Source organism: Aotus nancymaae, unplaced genomic scaffold, assembly GCF_030222135.1.
Source record: "Aotus nancymaae isolate 86718 unplaced genomic scaffold, 86718_ANA_hifiasm-v0.15.2.pri h1tg000059l, whole genome shotgun sequence".
NCBI classification, from domain to species: Eukaryota; Metazoa; Chordata; class Mammalia; order Primates; family Aotidae; genus Aotus; species Aotus nancymaae.
The window spans coordinates 55,559,946-55,586,559 of NW_026988473.1; the positions used below are offsets into that span (position 1 = coordinate 55,559,946).

At 40.7% G+C, this 26,614-nt stretch overlaps 1 protein-coding gene and 1 pseudogene across 6 annotated transcripts in view; one reads left to right on the forward strand and one right to left on the reverse strand.

Moving 5' to 3' along the window:
• STIM1 (stromal interaction molecule 1) overlaps nt 1-26,614 on the reverse strand; it is a 251,042-nt gene that overhangs the window by 85,051 nt on the left and 139,377 nt on the right. The window lies entirely within an intron of this gene.
• On the forward strand, nt 4,819-5,124 carry LOC105720367 (non-histone chromosomal protein HMG-14-like; annotated as a pseudogene).

The following is a 26,614-nucleotide window of genomic DNA, read 5'->3' on the forward strand; positions in this document are numbered from 1 at the left end:
TAAAAAAATTGGCTGGGTGTGGTGGCACACGCCTGTGATCCCAGCTACTCAGGGAGGCTGAGACACAAGAATCGCTTGAACCCAGGAGGCAGAGGTTGGTGTGAGCTGAGATTGTGCCACTGCACTCCAGCTTTGGAGACAGAGTGAGACTATCTCAAAAAGAAGAGAAAAAAAAGAAAAAGGAAAAGTATTCAAAGAAGTAATGGCTGAAAAATCTCCCAAGTGTTTTGAAAAACATTAATCTACCCATCAAGAAAAGCTAATAAACTCCAAATGGAATAAATGCAAAGAGATCCACAAATAGACACATTAAGTAAAATGCTAAACATCAAAGGCAATGAGAAAACTTTGAAAGCAGCAAGAGAAAAATGACTCATCATACACGTGAACCCCAGTAAGATTAACAGTTAACTTCTCACCAAAATAATGGATGCCAGAAAACAAAGGGATAACACGGTCAAAGGGCTCATTGAAGAAGGGGGATGTCAACCAAGAACTCTACATCCAGCAAAACTCTCATGAAAAAATGAAGGCAAAATAAAGACATTTCCAGATAAACAAACACTGAGAAAATTCATTGCTAACTAACACACCTTACAAAAAAAATACTGAAGAAAGTGCTTAAGGCTAGTAAATGACCCCAGATAGTACTTTGAATCCATACAAAAAAGTACCAACACTGAGCCAGGTACTGTTCTAGGTACTGAAGATATAGCAGTAAACAAAACAGATTCCTTTCCCTTATGAACTTTATATTCTAGGCAATAAATAATAAAATAATAAGTGATTAAATAATAAAATCCAGATGATGATAAGTTCTTTAAAATTAAAAAATATTAATTTAAAAGTGATTCATAATGAAGATCTGGGCGCCAGGAATGGAGTAGAGGTGCAGATTTCATTATTAAATAGAGTGGTCTGGGAAAGGTCTCTTTGATAAGATGAAGTATGACAAATGACAAAGTATATTTTTGGGGGTTTTGTTTTGTTGTTTTTTTGAGACAGAGTCTCCCTCTGTCACCCAGGCTGGAGTGCAGTGGCACAATCTCTGCTCACCATAACCTCCACCTCCTGGATTCAAACATTTCTGCCTCATCAAGTAGCTGGGATCACAGGCATATGCTACCATGCCCAGGTAATTTTGTATTTTTAGTAGACCGGGTTTCACCAGGTTGGCCATGCTGGTCTCTAACTCCTGACCTCAAGTGATCTGCCCGCCTTGGCCTCCCAAAGTGCTGGGATTACAGGCATGAGCCATCATGCCAGCCACAAAGTATATTTAATACGGAAATATGAGGGCATAAAGTAAATATCTAAGGAAAGAATAGTCCAGGCAGGGGCAAGAGCTAGAACCAAGGCCCTAAAGCAGGAATACAAAAGAATATGAAGGAATAGCAAGAATGTGGCTATAGTGAGTAACCAAGGGGAATACAAGTCAGAGAGAAGATCAGGATAAGTGAGGACCAGCTCACAGAGGGCCTCCACTTTTGTGGAGACTCTTTCACACCAAACAAAAAATGGAGTTATCACAAGCTTTTGAGCAGAGGAGTGAAATGATCTGGTTTATGTTTTTTTCAAAAAAGCTCTCTAGCTGCTACATTGAGAACAAATGTAGACATGGTTATCTGCTAGGAGACTATGGAGCCTTGATGCCTGCAATGGAATGACAGTGAGAAATGATTTTATTTTGTATATATTTTGAAGGAAGAACCCACAGGATTTACCAATAAATGTAAAGTTGAGAAAAATCATGAATTGTTTAGAATATTTTTTGCCTAGGCAATTGAAACAATGAATTTGCCTTCAACTGAGATGAGGAAGGCAGTGTATACAGCAGGTTTGGACGACATAATATTTAGAATCCAGCTTGGTGCACATTAAGCTTCAGATGCCTTTAAAACTCTTAGAAGAAAACACAGGAGTAAGTCATCATGACCTTGCATTTGGCAATGATTTCTTAGATATGACCTCAAAATCATGAGCAGCAACAACAGCAAAAAAATAAATAAACTGGACTTCATCAAAATTAAAAACTTCTGTCCTTCAAAGGACACATAAAGTGAAAAAACAACCAACAGAATGGGAGAAAATATTTTCAAATCACATCTCTCATAAGGGATTTGTATCTAGAATATATAAAGAACTTTAACAACTCAATACCAAAAAGACAACCCAATTTAAAAATGGGCAAAATTGTTTGCTTGTTTTTTTGTTTCACTCTGTCACCCAGGCTGAAGTGCAGTGGCCCAATCTCAGCTCACTGCAACCTCTGCCTCCCAGGTTCAAGCCATTCTCATGTCTCAGCCTCCTAAGTAGCTGGGATTACAGGCACACACCACCATGACCAGCTAATTTTTGTATTGTTTTATAGACAGCAAGTTTCACCATGTTAGCCCAGCTGGTCTCAAACTCCTGGCTTCAAACAATCTACCCACCACCCAAAATGCTGGGATTACAGGCATCAGCCACTGTATCAGGCCACAAAGTTATTATTAAAAAGTAAAAAAAAAAAAAGATGTTGGCAAGGTTGCAGAGAAAATGGAACACTTATACACAGTTAATGGGAATGTAAATCATTCCAGCCACTGTGGAAAGCAGTTTTGAGATTTCTCAGAGTACTAAAAATAGAGCTACCATTCAACCCAGCAATTCCATTACTGTATACATACCCGAAGGAAAATAAATCATTCTACTCAAAAGACATGTGCACTCTTAATGTTCATTGTAGCACTATTCACAATAGCAAAGACATGGAATCAACCTAGATGCCCATCAAGATTCTTTATCCAGTGGACTGGATAAATAACATGTGGTACAGGCCTGGCACAGTGGCTCACACCTGTAATCCCAGCACTTTGGGAGGCCAAGAGGGGAGGATACCTTGAGCTCAGGAGTTCAAGACCAGTCTGGGAAACATGACAAAATCCTGTATCTACAAAACAATACAAAAAAATTAGCCAGGCACAGTGGTACATGCCTGTAGTTCTAGCTACTCAGGAAGCTTAAGTGGGAAGATCACTTGAGCCCAGGAGATTGAGGCTGCAGTGAGTTAGAATCACCCACTGCACTCCAGCCTAGGTGACAGAGCAAGACCCTGTCTCAAAAAAAAAAAAAAAAAAAAGAAAGAAAGAAAAAAGAAAATAATGTGGTACATATTGACCATGGAAAGGAATGAAAATCCTGTGCAGCAATATGAATGCAACTGGAGGCCATTATCCTATGTGAATTAATGCAGTCAGAAAACCAGAAATGGCATGTTCTCACTTAAAATTGGGAGCTAAATCTCGGGTACACACAGACAGAAAGATGTGAACAATAGACACTGGGGTCTCCAAAAGGAGAGGTGATAGGGAGAAGGACTGAAAAAAATTCCTATTGGATGCTATGGTCACTATTTGCATAAGAAAATCAACAGAAACCAAAACCTCAGCATCACACAATATACCCTTGTAACAAACCTGCACATGTACCCCATGAATATAAAATTAAGAAGGAAATATTTTAAAATATTAATAAAAATAAAATAAATTATCAAAGGATCTAATATTTCTCTAAAGAAGATGTGCAAATAACCATTAAGCACATGAAAAGATGTTCGATGTCATTAGTCATCAGAGAAATGTAAATCAAAATCATGCTGAGATATTACATTATGCCAACTAGGATGACTGTAATCAAAAAGTCAGAGAATAACAAGTGTTGATAAGCATGTGGAAAGATAAGCTCCCTCATACACTGCTGGCAGGAATGTAATAGTTTAGCCACTTGAACCATTTTTATATGGAAAACACTCTGGCAGTTCCTAAAACAGGTAAACACAGTTACCATATGACCCAGCGATTCTATTAATATTTATATACCCAAGAGAAATGAAAATATACATCCAAACAAAACACAAAGCACATGTCCACACAAAAACTTATACATAAGTCTATAGCAGCAGTATTCATAATAGCCAAAAGGTGAAACAAACCAGATGTCTATAAATTGATGAATGGCTAAACAAAAATGGTATGTCCATGCAACAGAATATTATTTGGCTATGAAAAGAAATAAAGTACAGATATATGTACACAAACACATACAGGCAGTACTGATACAACATGAATGCACCTTGAAAACATGCTAAGTGAAAAGAGCCAGTTATAATGGATTACATATTATATGATTGTATTTACATGAAATGTCCATAATAGGCAAATCTACAGAAAGAGAAAGGAGATTCGTGGTTGCTTAGGCTGGGGGTAATGGGGAGAGAGAAGAACAATAGCTAATGTGTACGTGGTTTCTTTTTGAAGTGACAAAAATGTTTTTAAATTGACTGAGGTGGTGGTTGCACATATCTGTGAATATACTAAAACCCATTGAATTGTATACTAAAAATGGGTGAATTGCACAGTAATGTGAATTATCACTCGGTAAAGCTGTTTTTTTTTTAATTGGTAGATTAGACTAGAGGCCAGAAAACTTTTTCTGTAAAGAGTCAGACAGTAAATATTTTAGGCTTGGTGATCCATATGGTCTCTGTCACAACTACTCAACTCTGCTATTCTTGTGTAAAAGCAGCAATAGACAATATGTAAATGAATGAGAGTGGCTGTATGCCAATAAAACGTTATTTATGGACAGTTAAATTTCAATTTCATATAAATTTCACATCTTGAAATTCTTCTTGAGATTTCTCCCTAAACTATTTAAAAATGTAAAAATCAGGGTTCTCCCACTGCTCCTGCTGTGGGTCTCAGCAGCTCGGGCAGTGGGAGGAGCAGCAGTGACCAGGCAGCCCAGCTTTGCAAAGGCTCTCATTGCGCCGCCAGGATGCCCAAAAGGAAGGTTAGCTCCGCCAAAGAGGCTGCCAAGGAATAGTCCAAGAGGAGATAGGCGTGGTTGTCTGCTAAGCCTGCTCCTGCAAAAGTGGAAGCGAAGCCAAAAAAGGCAGCAGCGAAGGACAAATCTTCAGACAAAAAAGTGCAAACAAAAGGAAAAAGGGGAGCAAAGGGAAAGCAGGCCGAAGTGCCTAACCAAGAAACTAAAGAACATTTATCTGCAGAAAACGGGGAAATGAAAACTGAGGAGAATCTAGCCTCTGATGAAGCAGGAGAGAAAGAAGCCAAGTTTGATTAATACCATATACCATGTCTTATCAGTGGTCCCTGTCCCTCTTCTTGTACAATTTAGAGGAATATTTCTATCAACTATTTTGTAAATGCAAGTTGTTTAGTAGCTCTAGAAACATTTTTAAGAAGAAGGGAATCCCATCTCATCTCATTTTTTAAGTATAAATTCTTTTTTTAAGAGGTGAAATCATTCAATGGTTGTTTATTTTTTGGTACAACCACAAAATAGTGTGGGATGCTGAATTATGGGAGGTTTTGACTGTCTCAGATGTCAGCTTAACATTGCATAGATGGGGGATTAGTTTTTATATTCTATAATACAAACCATATTAAATGACAATACGGAGTCAGTCCTGCATTTAATGTCTTAAGCATTTTAAATTACTTCTATTCCCAAGTTGTTTTTTAGCAGAATTGTTTCCTAAAGACATCTACTCCTTGATCATGGCTCTCTCTGTCAGAATTGTGTACACTCTGTAACATCTTTGGTGTGGTAGTCCTGTTTTCTTAATAACTTTGTTATTGTGCTGTGAAAGATTTAAAATTTGAATATGTAGTGTATATGCTATTCAGTTGTGAATTGGTGGGACGTATGTAACAGCTTATCAACATGTGAAGATACTGATACTTGATAGCCTGTTAAGGACAATTTGCTTCCAAATTTTAAGCTGGAAAGTCACTGAAATAACTTTAAAAAAGAATTACAATACATGGCTTTTTAGATTTTCAGTACATATGTTAAGAACTGTTTACAAATTGAAATGTCTGTACAGATCCTCAACCAATAAAATCTCAATTATGAAAGGAAAAAACATAAAAATCATTTTTAGTTTGCAGGCTATATGAAAAAACACTTTGCTGATCCCTGGACTAAATATAACAAATCCACCCTCTGCTCTGGTTTCAGGTGCTAGGGAAATCTCTCTCCTTAACAATTCCCATGAACAAAAGGCAACTTTGATTCCCCGCTTGGTTTTCCTTCACGCTACCATCCCTATGCATGGTTTTCCAACACACTGAGAGGATCACAAACCCAGCCAAACATTCAACAGCAGGAAAACCTCTAGAACTCCATTTGCAAAATAGAACACCCACTTCAATCTACTTGGCAAAAACAGAGCTTACCACATCTTCCTTACAAATGACACTCACCTCTGGGCAGTGATGGGGGGTATGGGAAGAGGCTTATGGACAAAGAATACAAGAGAATAAAACAAACTCATGCCTCTCCCAAGAAGCTTCTGGCATCTAATCAATTCTAAGAGGGATGATTTAGGCTTATGTGTCAATGAGCAATACAAAATATATACATATATATATACACACACGTGTGTGTGTGTATGTGCATGTATAGGTATGTGTTAAGGATGAAATATTCTATTAGCCTATTGAACTACACAGAAGAGAAGGCAGAAAAGTAGTGTAGGTATTAGGAGTTCCAGAAGCCTTTGTTAAACAGCATTTGTTCTTTCATTTGCCTAGCCACCATTTACTGAGTAGTTACTATGTGACAGGTCTTGTGCTGACAACTAAGGACACACAGATTAATCAGACATATTGAAAGCATCTAGGTGAGAGACAGATATACAGAAGAGAGTCTGTCCTTCAAGGCAAGAACCACTGTTCTATGTGGAGGAAAGTGCTATCACTCAATCCCAAAGACAGAGCCCAGCAACTTTCTCTCCAACTCCTCCATCCCCATACTGCCTAGGACCACACAAAGTTTTCCACTCTCAACTGATCACACAGCTTGCTCAACATTCAGAGAAGTCAGAAAGCTTATGACGTGTCATATAAGAAAAAGATTTTCACAGATAATGTCTTGAATCACATTTCTGCCATTTACCACTATGTCACCTAGAGCCCGTAAAATGCAAACTACCTCACAGTTACAATGTGGAGAAAAGGAGATTATTTAAGGCACAGTCCTTCACAGTGCCTACATGTAGAAAGTGCTTCATTTGTGTTTGACTATTGTGAATCTAGGGCCCCTTGACAAGGGGGCTTATACTATTTATACTGTTTACCTGAGGAGAAACCTAGTGGCTGAGGATAAACAAGAATAAATAGTATGATCCCCCTTGTCAAGGGACCCAGCAACTTCTAATGTTACCAGTGACTTCCCAGAGACTTCTAATCTTGCCTCTCTCTTCTCAAGATACCAAGAGGCTAGATGAAGGAGGGTGTGGGGAGGATCCAAGATGGTCAAATAGGAACAGCTCCGGAGTGCAGTTCCCAGCAAGAACAACGCAGAGGGTAAGTGCCTACCGCATTTCCAAACAAATTTCCACTGCCCACAGACCAGGAGATTCCCGGGCCGAAAAGTACCAAGAGTTTTCAGCACAGTGGTTTCAGCCAGTGCCGTGTTGGCGCACAGAAACTCACACAAATCTGGGCAGCCATTTCAACTGGCGCCTGGAATGCCAGGGAGACAGAGCTGCCCATTCAACTGAAAGGGAGGGGGCAGAGACAGGGAGCCAGGCAATCTGGCTCGGTGCGTACCACCCCCATGTAACAAGCAATCCGAAAGGCTCTGGATTGAGAGTTTCCCAGCAAGTGCAGCTGGACCCAGGATGGTCCAGCTCAATGAGGGGAAGGGCGACCACCACTACCAAGGCAGTCCGCCACTACCAAGGCAGTTCACACAGCAGCTGGGCAGAGCCTGTGCAGCTCAGCAACACCTCTGCTGGCAGACTGTGACTAGACTACTCCCTGCGGGGCAGGGCATCTGTGAAAAAAGGCAGCATCACGACAGTAACTTATAAATAAAGCCGACCTTCCAAGGACAGAGCACCTGGGAAAAGAGGCAGTTACAAGTTCCACTGCAGCAGACTTAAAAGTACCTGCCCAGCATCTCTGCACATAATCGTCAGATTCACCAGAGTTGAAATGAAGGAAAAAAATGCTAAGGGCAGCCAGAGAGAATGTGACAGAGAGAATGAATCCAAGCTGGAAAACACTCTTCAGGATATTATACAGGAGAACTTCCCCAGCCTAGCAAGCCTGGACACCATTCAAGTCCAGGAAATACAGAGAACACCACAAAGACATTCCTCAAGAAGAGCAACCCCAAGGAACATAATCATCAGATTCACCAGGGTTGAAATGAAGGGAAAAAAAAGTGCTAAGGGCAGCCAGAGAAAAAGGTCGAGTTACTCACAAAGGGAAGCCCATCAGACTCACAGCGGATCTCTCCACAGAAACCCTATAATCCAGAAGAGAGTGGGGACCAACATTCAACATCCTTAAAGAAAAGAACTTTCAAACTAGAATTTCATATCCAGCAAAACTAAGCTTCATAAGCAAAGAAGAAAGAAAATCCTTTATGGACAAGCAATTGCTGAGAGATTTCATCACCACCAGGCCTGCCTTACAAGAGCTCCTGAAGGAAGCACTAAACAAGGAAAGGAACAACCAGTACCAGCCACTCCAAAAACTTACCAAATGGTAAAGACCATTGACACAAAGAAAAAAATGAATCGACTAACGGGCAAAACATCCGGATGGCATCAAATGGCAGGATCAAATTCACACATAACAATATTAACCTTAAATGTAAATGGGCTAAATGCCCCAATCAAAACATGTAGACTGGCGAATTGGATAAAAAGTCAAGACCCATCAGTGTGCTGTATTCAGGAAACCCATCTCGGGTGAAAGGACACAGATAGGCTCAAAATAAAGAGATGGAGGAAGATTTATCAAGCAAATGGAGAGCAAAAAAAAGCAGGAGTTGCAATCTTAGTCTCTGATAAAATGGACTTTAAACCAATAAAGACCAAAAGAGACAAAGAAGGGCATTACATAATGGTAAAGGATCAATACAACAAGAAGAGCTAATGATCCTAAATACGCACCCAATACAGGAGCACCCAGATACATAAAGCAAGTTCTTAATGACTTACAAAGAAACTTACACTCCCACACAATAATAGTGAGAGACTTTAACACTCCACTGTCAATATTAGACAGATCAACAAGGCAGAAAATTAACAACGATATCCAGGACTTGAACTCAGATCTGGACCAAGTGGACCTAATAGACATCTACAGAAATCTCCACCCCAAAACCACAGAATATATTCTTTTCAGCACCACATTGCACCTACTCTAAAATTGACCACACAATTGGAAGTAAATCACTCCTCAGCAAATGCAAAAGAACGGAAATCATAACAAACAGTCTCCCAGACCACAGGGCAATCAAATTAGAACTCAGAATTAAGAAACTAACTCAGAACCACACAGCTTCATGGAAACTGAACAACTGGCTCCTGAATGTCGACTGGATAAACAATGAAATGAAGATGTTCTTCGAAACCAACAAGAACAAAGACACAATGTACCAGAATCTCTGGGACACATTTAAAGCGGTGTCTAGAGGGAAATTTATAGCAATAAATGCCCACATGAGAAATGAAGAAAGATCTAAAATTGATACCCTATTGTCAAAATTGAAAGAGCTAGAGGAGCAACATCAAAAAAACTCAAAAGCTAGAAGAAGACAAGAAATAACTAAGATCAGAGCAGAACCGAAGGAGACAGAGACACAAAAAACCCTTCAAAAAAATCAATAAATACAGGAGCTGATTTTTTGAAAGGATCAACAAAATAGACAGACCACTAGCCAGATTAATAAACAAGAAAAGAGAGAAGAATTAAATAGATGCAATAAAAAATGATAAAGGGGATATCACCACTGATTCCACAGAAATACAACCAGAGATTACTACAAATAATTTTATGCACATAAACCAGTAAACCTGGAAGAAATGAATAAATTCCTGGACACCTGCACCCTCCCAAGCCTAAACCAGGAAGAAGTTGAAACCTTGAATAGACCAATAACAAGGGCTGAAGTTCAGGCAGCAATTAATAGCCTACCAACCAAAAAAAGTCCAGGTCCAGACAGGTTCACAGCTGAATTCTACCAGACATACAAAGAGGAGCTGGCACCACTCCTTCTTGAAACTATTCCAAACAATACAAAAAGACGGAATCCTTCCCAAATCATTTTATAAGACCAACATCATCCTGATACCAAAACCTGGCAGACTCAACAAAAAAAGAAAACTTCAGGCCAATATCCATGATCAACATAGATGCAAAAATCTTCAATAAAATACTGGCAAACCGAGTGCAACAGCATATCAAAAAGCTTATCCATCACGATCAAGTAGGCTTCATCCTGGGGATGCAAGGCTGGTTCAACATATGCAAGTCTATAAACGTAATTCACCACATAAACAGAACCAAAGACAAAAACCACATGATTATCTCAATAGATGCAGAGAAGGCCTTTGACAGAATTCAACAGCCCTTTATGCTAAAAATTCTCAATAAACTAGGTATCAAAGGAACATATCTCAAAACAATAAAAGCTATTTATGACAAACCTACAGCCAATATGATACTGAATGGGCAAAACCTGGAAGCATTACCTTTGAAATCCGGCACTAGACAAGGATGCCCTCTCTCACCACTCCCATTCAATATAGTATTGGAAGTTCTAGCCAGAGCAATTAGGCAAGAAAAAATAAATAAATAAAGGGTATTCAATTAGGAAAGGAAGAAGTCAAATTGTCTCTAGACATGATTGTATATTTAGAAGACTCTATCATCCCAGCCCAAAATCTCCTTAAACTGAAAAGCAACTTCAGCAAAGTCTCAGGATACAAAATCAATGTGCAGAAATTACAAGCATTCCTATATACCAATAACGGACAGAGAGTTAAATCATGAGCAAACTCCCATTCACAACTGCTACAAAGAGAATAAAATACCTAGGAATATAACTAACAAAGGATGTAAAGGACCTCTTCAAGGAGAACTACAAACCACTGCTCAAGGAAATAACAGAGGACACAAACAGATGTAGAAACATTCCATGCTCATGGTTAGGAAGAATCAATATCGTGAAAATGGCCATACTGCCCAAAGTAATTTACAGATTCAATGCTATCCCCATTAAGCTACCAATGACCTTCTTCACAGAACTGGAAAAAACCACCTTAAACTTTACATGGAACCAAAAGAGAGCTCGCATAGCCAAGATAATCGTAAGCCAAAAGAACAAAGCCAGAGGCATCATGCTACCTGACTTCAAACTACACTGCAAGGCTACAGTAATCAAAACAGCATAGTACTGGAACCAAAACAGAGATATAGACCAATGGAACAGAACAGAAGCCCTGGAGGCAACACCACACATCTACAACCATCTGATCTTTGACAAAAACAAGCAATGGGGAAAGGATTCCCTGTTTAATAAATGGTGTTGGGAAAATGGCTAGCAGTGTGCAGAAAGCAGAAACTGGATCCCTTCCTGACACCTCACACCAAAATTAACTCCAGATGTATTAAAGCCTTAAATATAAGACCTAACACCATAAAACTCTAGAAGAAAACCTAGGCAAAACCATTCAGGACATAGGCATAGGCAAGGACTTCATGACTAAAACACCAAAAGCACTGACAACAAAAGCCAAAATAGACAAGTGAGATCTAATTAAACTCCAGAGATTCTGTACAGCAAAAGAAACAATCATTAGAGTGAACCAGCAACCAACAGAATGGGAAAAAATTTTTGCAATCTACCCATCTAACAAAGGACTAATATCCAGAATCTACAAAGAACTAAAACAGATTTACAAAAAAAAAAAAAAAAAACAAAACAAATCCATCCAAAAGTGGGCGAAGGATACAAACAGACACTTTTCAAAAGAAGACATATATGAAGCTAACAAACATATGAAAAAATGCTCATCATCACTGATTATTAGAGAAATGCAAATCAAAACCACATTGAGATACCATCTCACTCCAGTTAGAATGGCGATCATTAAAAAATCTGGAGACAACAGATGCTGGAGAGGATGTGGAGAAATAGGAACACTTTTACACTGTTGGTGGGAGTATAAGGTAGTTAGTTCAACCATTGTGGAAGATAGTGTGGCGATTCCTCAAGGACCTAGAAATAGAAATTCCATTTGACCCAGCAATCTCATTACTAGGTATATACCCAAAGGATTATAAATCATTCTTTTATAAAGACACATGCACATGTATGTTCATAGTGGCACTGTTTACAATAGCAAAGACCTGGAACCAACACAAATGCCCTTTGACAATAGAATGGACAAGGAAAATGTGGCACATATACACCATGGAGTACTATGCAGCCATAAAAAATGACGAGTTTGTATCCTTTGTAGGGACATGGATGAATCTGGAAACCATCATTCTCAGCAAACTGACACAAGAACAGAAAATCAAACACTGCATGTTCTCACTCATAGGCGGGTGATGAACAATGAGAACACATGGACACAGGTAGGGGAGCATCACGCACTGGGATCTGTTAGGGGGCCAAGGGAGGGACAGCAGGGGAGTGGGGAGATAACATGGGGAGAAATGCCAGATGTAGGTGACAGGGGGATGGAGGCAGTAAACCACATTGTCATGTGTGTAACTATGCAACAATCCTGCATGATCTGCACATGTACCCCAAAACCTAAAGTACAATAAAAAAAAAGAAAGAAAGAGAAAGAAAGAAAGAAAGAAAGAAAGAAAGAAAGAGAAAGAAAGAAAGAAAAGAAAGAAAGAAAGAGGGCATGCCTCTCATCCAGTCAGTGCCAAACTACTGAGGTGTTTGCCTATGTGGATATATACCTGAGAAGGCCTGATCCATGTTGGGACAGACAAAAAATTAGAAGAAACTTGATAACACAAAAACTATAGAAATTTGCACACAGCTCTATGGTTTACAAAGGATTCTTTGTAAATCAATCTCTTTTTCAAGCCCCACATAAGCCACTGAAGGTATATGTTACTGGTGTCCCTATCTTATAGATGAAATAACTATTCTCTAGATACCTCCCTACTTGATGTCTCCCAAACTTACCATATTTTTTGCCTCCTGCCTTACTCATTAAGTTCCCCTTTCCTGGAATGCTCTTCTTCCTATCTTCATCTAGTAAACTCCTGTTCATCCTTAAAAACCAAGTTCCAACTTCACCTCCTCTGCAAAACCTGCTCCTGGCATACCTTCAGTCAGAATTAGGGCCAGCTCTGTTTACTTCTAGCTCATCATCTTTGGAATGAAATCCAAGTTCCTCATTATGGCACACAAATCTGGCTAGAGCCAGCCTTTCTAATCTTATTCCCAAGCTCTCCTTCCCTGCCCCAGTATTACATTTGCTCAAGTTAAAAGAACCACTGAACCACAGATTCCCAAGGACATCATACTTGTTACTCCACATGATATATCATTCTCAGCCCCCTCCTATGTAAACCCCTATTTATCTCTCAAAATTCATATCAGGCAACACCTTTTCTGGGTAGTCTTTCCTGTCATCCTCAGATAGGTTAACTCTTTTCTGTACTTCCACAGCATACAGAGCTCATCTCTTCTTACAATTTCTATCAAGATTAAATATGTATGTTTTTCTGCCTCAGTAATATGTAAGACCTTTGTAGGTAGAAAATTAATCTTATTAGTCTTTAAATGGATATGCTTTGCATATTCAGCATCTAGCACAAAACACACAGTAAATATGTTTGCAAAAGAAAGAAAGGAGGAAGGCAAGGAGCACATCAAAAAAGTAAGAAAGATTTCAAAGGAGGTATTTATAAGTGAGGAGAAGAATACAAGAATGAATGAAAGGAAACTCACCGAACCTTAAGTAAAGTGAATGTGAGACATATGCAGATACAGACATGCACAGAAGGACTTGAAAAAACACATATATAGTCAAACAAACACAAACACCAGTTAGGTCTGAAGGGAAGCAGAGCCTTGGGAGCCAGCTGCCAATTCCTCCTTAGACAGGAAGAGTCAGAAGTTTTTAATACCTGAAGCATGGCTTTTCTCTCTCTGCTAGCTTGACCATTCCTGGTTACTAGATAACTGCATTCTGCCTACCACTTTGTGGGGCCCAGATTCTGCCTAGACTAACAGCATCTTTGGGCTGCTGATTACATTTCTGGTTCTGCTTTTACTTCCAGGTCCTATGTATTATACTTCAGGCTAAACCCTTTGTCCCTAACCTTCTCCTTGATCCTCAACCTCATTTATGGGCTTTCTCTCAGCCCCTACTTCCTTGGCTCAGTGTTCCTCCTCTCCCTTCACTTCTTGTCATACAGATACATCTAAATACAGAAAGACACATACCCACACAAGCACAAAATGATGTATATACACACATACAAAAAAAAACACAAACACAAAGGCACATACAGATATGTACATATATATATATATAGACACATACACAAACAAGTCTTACAAATATATCTAATCCCTGTCATCAACAGGATTACCATCCAGAATAGACAAAGCAGACTCAACAACAAAGAGAGGGGGAAGAAAAACAACAGCCTGCTTAGTAAGAAAGAATTTCCCTGTCAAAGCAAGCCACTGTCTGGGTTTTTCTGGAAACATGAGGTGTACCATCTGGGGGAGCTGCTGCCTCATCTTGTATCTGGCTAAGGCACTGGGACAGATTGCAAACTATGTCTACTCTTGCTGATGTGTAGCACAGGTTGTCTGGGAACTGGTACCCTTGCCTGAGTGCTGGCTGACAATATGTTTTCTGCTACACCAGTACACATAAGATTACTGCATCCTGATTCCTCCGGAAACTCCCACAGACTCTGTACATACTACCATTACAGCCCTTAAAATGTGCTATTGTCACTGCTATTATTTATTTGTCTCTCTCACTAGCCTAGGGCTTGTTAATGGAAAAGAGTATCATCCTATTTCCATCTCTACTTAATAGATGAGGAAAGTGTAAGAGGAAAGTGTGAGTCTCCAAATCACTTGACCATATACTTAGTACATTGCAAAGTTTGGATTTGAACTCAGGTTAGACTCTAAAGCTCATACTTAGACTTTTAAAAAGTCAAAGTCCAAATAGTTTATTCTAAAGTTATTATAAGAAACTCACAAAAGTTAGGACTGAATACATAAGCAGGGCTAAAAAACTTGAACTCAGTGGAAGTTGTGGCCTATAAACTCATTATGAGTCACTACTGGTTGGTGAATGCTACAGCCACCCTATAAGTATTTACAAGGAAGAATGAGATCAGGACATTTCTTTAGCCTAAGGAGCAGGTTTCACCTGAAAAATGATGTCATTCATGGTGCCAACAGTGTCTGTTCTGTCCAAAGCGCCTGAGCAGGCTTCGGTCTGGGCTTTGCCTGAATTAAGAGCAGGGGGTCAGAATGTTCCATGAAATAGGAGATAAGATGATGACTGCACCAGGATACAGGCAGAGAACTAGAAAGAAAAAAAGCAGAGAGGTGCCTCCAAACTGAAGTCAAAGAATTACTGTAGCAACACAATGTATATATCAGAAACCAATGCTGAAGTTAATTTGTATATAGTAAATTTTTTTAAGAAAGGAGAAAGAGGCCGGGCGCAGTTGCTCACACCTGTAATCCCAGCACTTTGGGAGGCCAAGGCGGGTGGATCACGAGGTCAAGAGATCGAGACCATCCTGGTCAACATGGTGAAACCCCGTCTCTACTAAAAATACAACAATTAGCTGGGCATGGTGGCGCAGCCTGTAGTCCCAGCTACTCGGGAGGCTGAGGTAGGAGAATTGCTTGAACCCAGGAGACGGAGGTTGCGGTGAGCCGAGATCGTGCCATTGCACTCCAGCCTGGGTAACAAGAGCAAAACTCTATCTCAAAAAAAAAAAAAGAAAGAAAGAAAGAAAGGAGAAAGAGCCTGGGTGCAGTGGCGCACGCCTTTAGTCCTAGCATTTTGGGAGGCTGAGGCAGGAGGATCACTTGAGGTCAGGAGTTCAAGACCAGCCTGACTAACATGGTGAAACCCTGTCTCTACTAAAAATACAAAAATTAGCTAGGCATGGTTGCACATGCCTGTAATCCCAGCTACTCGGGAGGCTGAAGCAGGAGAATCACTTGAACCCAGGAGACAGAGGTTGTAGTGAGCTAAGATTGCACCACTGCACTCCAGCCTGGGCAATAAGAGTGAAATTCCATCTCAAAAAACAAAAAGCAAATAAAAAGAAAAGAGAAAGAGGAGGAGGAGGAGGAGGAGGAGAAAAAGCAGCAGCAGCAGTATCTCCAGGCTGTCAAAGCTATGTGCAGGGAAAGCAAAGAAAATTATGTTCAGGCTGGGTGCAGTGGCTCATGCCTGTAATCCCAGCACTTCGGGGGGCCAAGGTGAGCAGATCACAAGGTCAGGAGTTTGAGATCAGCCTGGCCACCATAGTGAAACTCTGTCTCTACTAAAAATACAAAAAATTAGCCAGGTGTGGTAGCAGGCACCTATAATCCCAGCTACTCGGGAGGCTTGAACCTGGGAGGTGGAGGTTGCAGCAGCCCAGGAGACAGTGCGAGACTCGGACTCAAAAAAAAAAAAAGAAAGAAAGAAAGAAAATTATGTTCAGAATTGGGTCCAGGGACCAAAAGCAGTATTAACTATGAAAAAAAGGGATGGAAGAAAAAGAGGGAGAGATGGAGAAATTCTCCAAAAGAGAACGCTCCAGGACTCTTCAGTTTGATGTCCTCAAAAGGCATCTATACCTGCCCAGGAAATGAGGTAACCTCGCTGTCAGTTAGCTAACCAGGGATATGCTTCCAGTGACCATGGTACTCTTCAGACTTGAAAGCACCACTGCATCTCTATCAAAGTTGGAGGTAAGGGAAATGGAGATAGAGGTCGGGCACAGTGCTCACGCTTATAATCCCAACAGTTTGGGAGGCCAAGGCGGACCAATTACTGGAGGCCAAGAGTTCGAGACCAGCCTGGCCAACACAGCGAAACCCCATCTCTACTAAAAACAAAACCATTAGCCAGGTGTGGTGATGCATGCCTGTAGTCCCAGCTACTCTGGAAGCTGAGGCATGAGAATCACTTGAACCCAGGAGGTGGAGGCAGCAGTGAGCAGAGATTACACCACTGCACTCCTGCCTGGGCAACACAGCGAGACTCTGTCTCAAAAATTTTTTTTAAAAAATGGGGATAAAAATTAACATGACTTTCAAAGTGCTTTCTGTAGGGCCCTAAGGACTGTTATGGGTTGGGCTACAGAAAGGCAAATTAAAGGTGACCAACACTCCAATCAATGCAGTGGCGCTTTTTTAAAAAACATCTTTATTGAGATTTAATTCACATACTAATTGTAGTATAAAACCCAATAGTTTTTAGTATATTCACAGAAGTGTACAACTATCACCACAATCTAACTTTAGAACATTATCATCAGCCTGAGGCAGATCTGAGTTGCAATAACCTCAAAAATGGTTAACTATGAGTTCAGTCTCTTTCCTTATTGGTTATATGGAAAAAATTAATGTCTGTCTCAGAGGTTTCTTGTAAGGATGAGAGAGTGTAGGCAAGAGTACACAGCACAAGTCTAGCATATCATAGCAATGGTAGTAGGAGAAGAAGTAGTAATACTACTACTGTAAACTAGATCACAGGCTGGGTACTTAATATACATGATTTCATTTCATCTTTGCTATAATCTCTCAAGGTAGGAATTACAGACCTATTTGATGGTAAGGAAAAGTTCACAGAGTTTAAGAAATTTTCCAGGCTGGGTGCAGTGACTCATGTTTACAATCCCAGGACTTTGGGAGGCTGAGGTAGGCAGAGACTGCTTGAGCTCAGGAGTTTGAGACCAGCCTGGGCAACATGGTGAAACCTCATCTCTACAAAAAACAAAAAAATTATCTGGGCATGATGGCATGCACCTGTAATCCCAGCTACTCAGGAGGCTGTAGTAAGAAGATATTGCTTGAGCCCAGAAGTTTGAGGCTGCAGTAAGCTGTTATCATGCCACTGTACTCCAGCCTGGGTGACAGAGCAAAACTCTATTTCAAAAAAGAAAAGAAAAGGAAGGAAAGAGAGAGAGAAATTTTTCAAATTCAAACAACTAATAATTTTCAAAAGTATACCTAAAACCATCAGCTTTCTTGCTCTAAAAGTACATACTTTTGTTCTACTACATAGCCTTTCAGCATCCTCAGTGTTCTCCTTTTTTCTTCTTCACTTGTGCCCCTACAGTATGTGTTATTCTCAAAGTCTTTTCTATTATTTTAAGTACAGTAATCTTACCTCCATTCAGATTCTGCATGTGATTCATAACATAAGGCAGAAGAGTAGGGAAGAGGGTCAAAGAGGAGATCAGACATATGGGTCACACACTAACACGTCTAGAGCCCAGACTCTAGCAACTCCAGAAAAACAACCCAACACTGACTTCAGCTTTTATCCTGACAGGGAACTTGTAAGTCCAAAGCACTCTGTCTCCAGTACCATTGACCAGCCCACTCTGTACTCCTCCTTTGCACTAGAGGAACAATTTAAAGGGCATAAAATAATAAGATAGCATCTTTGTTTTCAAATTCAAAATTTAAAAAACCTCAACTCAGCACCTTTATGAGAAAGGCCCTGAACCAAACACAATGTTATGAGAAACAGTAATGAATAAAACCTAGTTCATGCCCTCTAGAGGAACCCACAATCTGGTAGGACAGATAAGGATGGACCCAGTTACAATACAGAACAGAGCAACATGCCAAACATGAGGTTCATGCCAAGTACTCTAGAACATGAGAGAGGATTACTTCCCACTGTAGGGGAACAAACAAGGTTTCTTTGATGAAGCAACACTTATTGTAGGCCAGTAGTTCTCAACGAGGGACAGCATGAAAACTGACAACTGACAATTGTAACTGGCAATATTTTTGGTTGCCAAACTGGAAGGGAAAAAGAAAAGGTTTGCTACTGGCATCCAGTGTGTAGAGGCTAGGGTTGCTACAAACATCCTACAGTGTACAGGACAGCTCCCCACAACAAAGAACTATCTGGCCCAAAATATCAACAATGCTGAGGTTGAGAAACCCTGATCTATGCCTTGGTGGACAAATAAAATTTATTTTCCCTTTTGTTTCTATTTGTTGTTTTTGTCATTGTTTTATTCCAGTAATTCCACTGAAATGTGTGGGTTTTTTTAAGAGATGGGGTCCTGTTATGTTGTCCAGGCTGGTCTAGAACTCCTGGCCTCAAGTGATCCTCCTATCTCAACCTCCCAAGTAGCTGAGATTATAGGCCTGAACCACCAAGCCTGGCTTGAGTGAAATTTTTACAGGCAAAGTAGGAGGGAGAGAAGTGCCAGGATAAGGATTTAACTGGAACAGGGGCATAGTCATAAGATATGAAGAGCATGTTTGGGGTGGTTATAGCATAGAGCAAGAAAATGCAGTATAACATGAACTAGTAGGATGAACTAAAGCCAAATGGTGGGAGTGTTGAAGGGCAGATCAGCATTTAGACTAATTAAGTAAACAAAGGTAAGCCACTCATTTATAGTTTTATCATGTCTAAAATGGCGTTAATAACACCTAGTTCACAGAGTAGTTAAGAAATAAACAAAACTTCATATGTAATAAGCTTGGCTTGGCACATGGTAGAAGTAATCTAATGAGCTGTACTTTAATAATGCCAGTATGGCCAGGCGCCATGACTCATGCCTATAATCCCAGCACTTTGGAAGGCTGAGGCGGGCAGAACACAAGGCCAAGAGATCGAGACCATCCTGGCCAACATTGTGAAACCCTGTCTCTACTAAAAATACAAAAATTAGCTGGCATGGTGGCGCATGCCTGTAGTCCCAGCTACTCAGGAGGCTAAAGCAAGAGAATCACTTGAACCCGGGAGACAGAGATTGCAGTGAGCCAAGATGGTGCCATTGCACTCCAGCCTGGCGACAGAGCGAGACTGCATCTCAAAAAATACTACTAATAATAATATCATTATTAGTGCAGAAAGACAAATTTATAGACAAAAGAATACAATCAAAATCATTAGGGCACAAAGGAAGGTAATTTCTGATTAAGTGCTAAATTGAGCAACAGAGATTATGTGCTATGGGAGTCAGTAGTGAGATGAGGAAAATCAGTGGGGATGGGAAAGTCAGGGAAGGTTCATAAAAAATGAAGCTGGCCCATTCCAGAGGACAACTAAGATTGATACAGACAGGGCTAGAGGTGGGGGAGAGGTACAAGAGGTTAATTCCAGGTAAGGAGAACTACCTGAGCAAAGAAGGGGAACTGGAAATAAACACAAAATGTTTATAAGACAAAGAAGATTGGAGCCAGACCAAAGTGGTAGGAGGTATGTCTAGAGAATTAACAAAGGTAGCCAGGGTGCAGTGGCTCTCACCTGTAATCCCTAGCAACTTGAGAGGCTAAGGTAGAGGGATCGCTTGAAACCGGGAGTTCAAGACCAGACTTGGCAACATAGCAAGACCCTGTCTCTACAAAAATAGTTAGCCTAGTGTGGTGGTGCCCATCTGTAGTCCTAGCTACTTAGGAGGCTGAGGTAGAAGGATCATTTGAGACCAGGAGTTCAAGGCTACAGTGAGCCATGATTATGCCACTATACTCCAGCCTGGATGACAGAGCGAGACCCCGACTCTTTAAAAACATATTTAAATAAGAAACAAAGAAAGGCTAAAGTTGGATTTTAAGAGATGGAGTGCAAGGTACAGGAAGTTAAAGGAAACAGGAAAAGGAAATCATGCAGGAGACACAGAACCCAAATGTAGGTTAGGAAGATCACTGGCAGTATGTACAACAAGGCTTTCCAGGAGAGACTGGAGGCAGAACACTTAAGTGTTGTCTACAGCTATCTGAATATAAGGATATGAGGCCCAAAGCCTGAAAGGGAATACAATTATTATTCATTATGGTAATAACTTTTGTGAATAACACAGCTACTTATCTTCATCCAATTTGGCCCCTATTAGCCACAGCACTGGGCTTCCTACTCTCTCCCTATATACTACTACCTATCAAGTCCAAGTTCCTTCTGGCACTTTAGATATTGCAAGTGAACCTGCTGACTGCTCCCCTCAGGGTTTAGCTCTCTTAGCTCTGATTCCATCTGGTGCCAGCTTCCTGAACTCTCACAGCCTCCTAAGACATAGCATGCCTCTGGGTGGGACAATGGAAAACAAGTCTATTTCAACCCCACTAAACTCTAAACAGGTCTTGTGACAGTTCTACTCTGTCACTCAGGCTGGAGTACAGTGGCACGATCTCAGCTCACTGCAACCTCTGCCTCCCTGGGGTACAAGCGATTCTCATGCCTCAGTCTCCCAAGCAGCTGAGATTACAGGCATCCACCACCAAGCCCAGCTAATTTTTGTATTTTTAGTAGAGACAGGGTTTCACCATGTTGGCCAGGCTGGTCTTGAACTCCTGACCTCAAGTGATCTGCCCACCTCAGCCTCTCAAAGTGCTGGGATTACAGGCATGAGGCACCACGCCTGGCCCAAAAGCCAGACCTTTTTAAAAGTACACAGGCATATGTAGGAGGCTGGGTAAGCTGCCAGAAAAGTTGTAGTCCCTCTAAATGTGTGATCCTGTTCTATTATGCCCTCCCTCTTAATATCAACCACTTAGGCAAAAATAGAACTACCTCAACCTCCTGCAGTGTCCTGGTCTTAGTCAAGTCAGTCACACTGCTGGGAGTGGCTCCCATGGCTGAACGCTGTGGTGCCATGGGATGGTGATAGAGCTGATCTGGAATTTCACTATACAGGCCAGCCCTCAATATTTTACCCTCATGTTGAGGGAGAAAAACACATGGCTTTAGCACCTATCATGAACCAGGCATTGTGCTAGGGGCTTCGCATACATTAATTTCTCACAATATCCCTACAACATCCCTCCTCAAATAGCTTTTAAAAAAAAATCAAGGCTCAGAAAATTGAGGTTATTTGTCTAAAGTTGTGTAGCCAGTAAGTGGTGAAGCCAAGTTTTGAATACAGGCTTGCTTGCATCAAAATATATGTTCTTTCTAATGATAATAATAACTATAAAAACTTTCATTGAGCCTCTTCTATGTGTCAGGCATTGTATTAAGTGCTTTATAGGCAATTATTCATTTAATATTTGCAGCAACTTCATTAAAGGCCTACTACTATTATTTCTCCAATTTCTAATGAAGAAACTGAGATGGAAAGGGATTACGTAACTTCTCTAAGTTTCCACAGCTTGTAAAAGGCAGAATGGAGTCTGTATGATTCTAGAGCATAAGTTCATAACCCTGTGTTATACTTCTACACCACATACCACAAGCACAAACAGAAGTCCTAAGCAGATCTTGTAGCTTCCTGGATTCATACTGCTACCTACTCATCCTTATTCCCTAAAATGTGTGATCACACCCTCGCTAAGACTCCCATAGCAGAATGCTATAGCAATATTGGTCAGTCATTCAACACAGTGATTAAGCACATATTCTATATATAACAGGCTCTGTTGGGCATTGGGGAAAACAGAGACAAACCAGATAAGAGCAGTTCTTTCCCTAAAGGGGCTCAAAATACATCATACAAACATTAAAATACAATCGTCAGGGGCCAGGCGCGGTGGCTCACGCCTGTAATCCCAGCACTTTGGGAGGCCAAGGCGGGCAGATCACCAGAGGTCAGGAGCTCAAGATCAGCCTGACTACCAAGGCGAAACCCCATCTCAACTAAAAATAAGAAAATTAGCTGGGTGTGGTAGTACACGCCTATAGTTCCAGCTACTTGGGAGGCTGACGCAGGAGAATCACTTGAACCCAGGAGGCAGAGGAAGAGGTTGCAGTGAGCCAAGAACACTGGACTCCAGCCTGGGCGACAGAGTAAGACTCCATCTCAAAAAAAAAAAAAAAAAAAAAAAATTGTCAGGCCAGGTGTGGTTGGCTCATACACATAATCCCAGAACTTTGGAGAACTGAGGCAGGAAAATTTCTTGAGCCCAGGAGTTCAAGACCAGCCTAGGCAACATAGTGAGACCCTGTCTAATAAAAATACAACTGTCAGATACTAGTCAGTTTCCTGGAAACACAGAGGAAAGAGAAAAGGGAAAGTAGCTAGCATTCACCGAGCTTGAATCATGTGTCAGGTATTATGCCGGGAACTTATTAACAAAATTAACATATAATAAAATTTAACTTTTTAGTTCATAGTTCTATGAGTTTTAATACATATTTATTAATAGATTCATGTAACTGCCCTTGCAATCTGGACACAGAACAGTTCTAATACTCCCAAAAAATTTTTCCATGCTTTCCCTTTGTAGTCAAACCCTCCCCACACTACTAACCCCTGATAACCACTGACCTAGTCTCCATCCCTATAGTTTTGCCTTTCTCAGACTGTCATATAAAAAGAATCACATAGTATGTAATTTTTTGAGACTGGTTTCTTTCCCTCAAATAATGCCTCTGAGATTCACATATGTTGTGAATATTAGTAGTTCATGTCTTTGTTTTGCTTTTTGTTTTGTTTTGCTTTTCCCCACAGGTGTTGATCCAAAAAATTCATGTCTTTTTATTGCTGAGTAGGTTTCCACAGTTTGTTTATCCATTCACACATTGAAGGACATTTGGGTTATGTCCAGTTTTTGGTGAGTATGAATAAAGATCATATAAACATTCACATACAGGTTCTGCTGTGAATATAAAGTTTCATTTATGTATAGGGTAAATACCTAGAGGTAGAATTGCTGGGACATATATTTAACTTTGTAAGAAACTATCAAATTTTTCAGACTGGCTGTATTATCTTACATTCCCATGTCCCAGTGGCTCTTCCTCCTTGTCCAGAACTTGATATTGTCCATTTTTGATTTTTAGCCATTCTAACAAGAGTGTGGTATTACCTCATTATGGTTTTAATTCGCACTTCCCTAACAGTTAAATAATATTGAGCATCTTTTCACAGTTTATTAGTCATCCATGTATCTACTTTGAAGTCTGTTCAATCTTTTCCCATTTGTTATTAAGTGGCTTATTTTCTTCTTCTTCTTTTTTTTCTTTTTCCCATATAGAGTCTTGCTTTGTCACCCAATCTGGAATGCAGTGGCTCAATCTCAGCTCACTGCAACCTCCACCTCCTGGCTTCAAGTGATTCTCCTGCCTCAGCCTTCTCAGTAGCTGGGATTACAGGTGTGTGCCACCACACCAGCTAATTTTTTTTTTGTATTTTCAGTAGAGACAGGGTTTTGCCATTTTGACCAGGCTGGTCTCAAACTCCTGACCTCAAGTAATCTGCCCCTGTCGGCCTCCCAAAGTGCTGGTATTACAGGCGTGAGCCACCGTACCTGGCCTGGCTTATTTTCTATTGTCGAGTTTTGAGAGTTCTTTATTTGTATTGGGAACTTTAAATAGCAATTTTCTCACTTAATCCTGACAACAACCCTGCAATTGTAGGGATCATTAAGTACCACTTTACCCTGAGAAAACCAAAGGGAAAAGTCACTAGACTACTATAATCTGATCACAGTTCTGCCTAATTTCAAAGTTTTCTTATCACTTAATCACCTGTGACATATACATCACTAGAATGCAAGCTCATAAAAGCAGGGATCTTACCTGTTTTGTACACTGTGGAATCCCTAGCCTTCGAATAGTACCTGGCTTTAATAGGTATTAAATAAGAATTTATTTAATGACTGAATAAATGCCCTGATTTGCCATGTAGGCTCCAGAAAAGAAAACAGCACTGCTCTCAAAATATCTGGTCCAGTCAAGGGGACAATGGTCTTAGGTAGGCCCTTGTCTGCCCACCTCATACTGTTAAGGACAACCTAACAGTACTATCCCATTACAACAAATCTTTTGCCCATGGAGCAAATCCCATCAGAGGCTTGAATAGAACACAGGTCATGAATTCTTTTCTGTCTTTATTTTATTTATTTATTTTTTTGGAGACAGAGTCTTGCTCTGTCGCCAGGTGCCAGGCTGGAGTACAGTGGCACAATCTTGACTCACTGCAACTTCCACCTCCTGGGTTCAAGCAATTCTCCTGCCTCAGCCTCCTGAGTAGCTGGGACTACAGGCACACACCACCACGCCCAGCTAATTTTTGTATTTTTAGTAGAGACGGGGTTTCACCATGTTAGCCAGGATGGTCTCAATCTCTTGATCTCATGATCTACCCGCCTCAGCCTCCCAAAATGCTGGGATTACAGGTGTGAGCCACCGCACCCGACCAGGTCATGAATTCTTATACTGCCAGCCTGGTAGAACTGCCTGCCAGCTCTGCAAGAAGAACACCATCACCAGTAGAGCCATCTTGCACATCTGAAGGGCCTACAATACATAGCCTCAGCTATCCAGAAGAGAAGCAAGCAAAGATGGCACTTAAGTAACCAAACTAGCTGCCCTTACACAAACTATAATATATTTTTCTTTTTCTTTTTTCCTTAAGATACTCTTAAAACATCTCTTTTAGGGTCTCTGTGCCAACATCTGACTTTTTTTTTTTTTTTTTGGTAGAGACAGAGTCTCCCTGTGTTATCCAGGCTGGTCTTGAACTCCTGGGCTCAAGCAATCCTCCTGCCTCCACCTCCCAAAGTATTCAGATTACAGGTGTGAGCCACCACAACCAGCCTGATTATATATTTTTCTATACAATTTCTACTGAGTCTGTTTGCCCTAAGTCTAATTTCACAGTTAGGTAGATTCAGCAATAAGAAATGAGAATGGCTTTTTCTGCCCATTAAAGTCTCTCTTCATCATTAAAGTCTCTCTTCACACTGCTGTCATGTCTAAGTCAGAGTCTCTTTTTTTTTTTTGAGACGGAGTTTCACTCTTGTTACCCAGGCTGGAGTGCAATAGCACGATCTTGGCTCACCGCAGCCTCCGCCTCCTGGGTTCAAGCAATTCTCCTGCCTCAGTAGCTGGGACTACAGGCACGTGCCACCATGCCCAGCTAATTTTTGCATTTTTAGTAGAGACGGGGTTTCACCTTGTTGACCAGGATGGTCTCGATCTCTTGACCTCGTGATCCACCCGCCTCGGCCTCCCAAAGTGCTGGGATTATAGGCTTGAGCCACTGCGCCTGGCCAGTCAGAGTCTCTTAAAGAGGCCACACAGTTGCAGAAGTTCTTCATCAGAGAGCTGAGCTTTGAAATGACCAATGAGAGTCCAATGAGCCATTCTGAGCAACAGGGAGCACTCACAGACTGTGGTAATGAGAGATCCAAACACCAAGAGCTCTAGGGGCTTTGCGTTTGTCACATACACCACTGTTAAGGAGGTGGATGCAGCCATGAATGCAAAGTTACATAAGGTGGACAGAAGAGCTGTATCAAGAGAAGATTCTCAAACACCAAGTGCCCATTTAACTATGAAAAGGGTATTTGTTGGAGGCTTTTAAAAAGATAAATTTTAAATTTTAAATTTTTTTTTTTAAATTAGCTGGGTATGGTGGCATGTACCTGTAGTCTCAGCTACTCAAGAGGCTGAGACAGGAAGATCGCTTGAGGCTGGGAAGGTCAAGACTACAGTGAGCCATGCTTACACCACTGAACTCCAGTCTGGCCAACAAAGTGAGACTTTGTCTCAAAATAAGTATTTTTAAAAGAATTACTGGCTGGGTGCAGTGGCTCATCCTGGTAATTCCAGCACTTTGGGAGGCCAAGGCATGGATGACTTGCTCAGGAGTTCAAGACC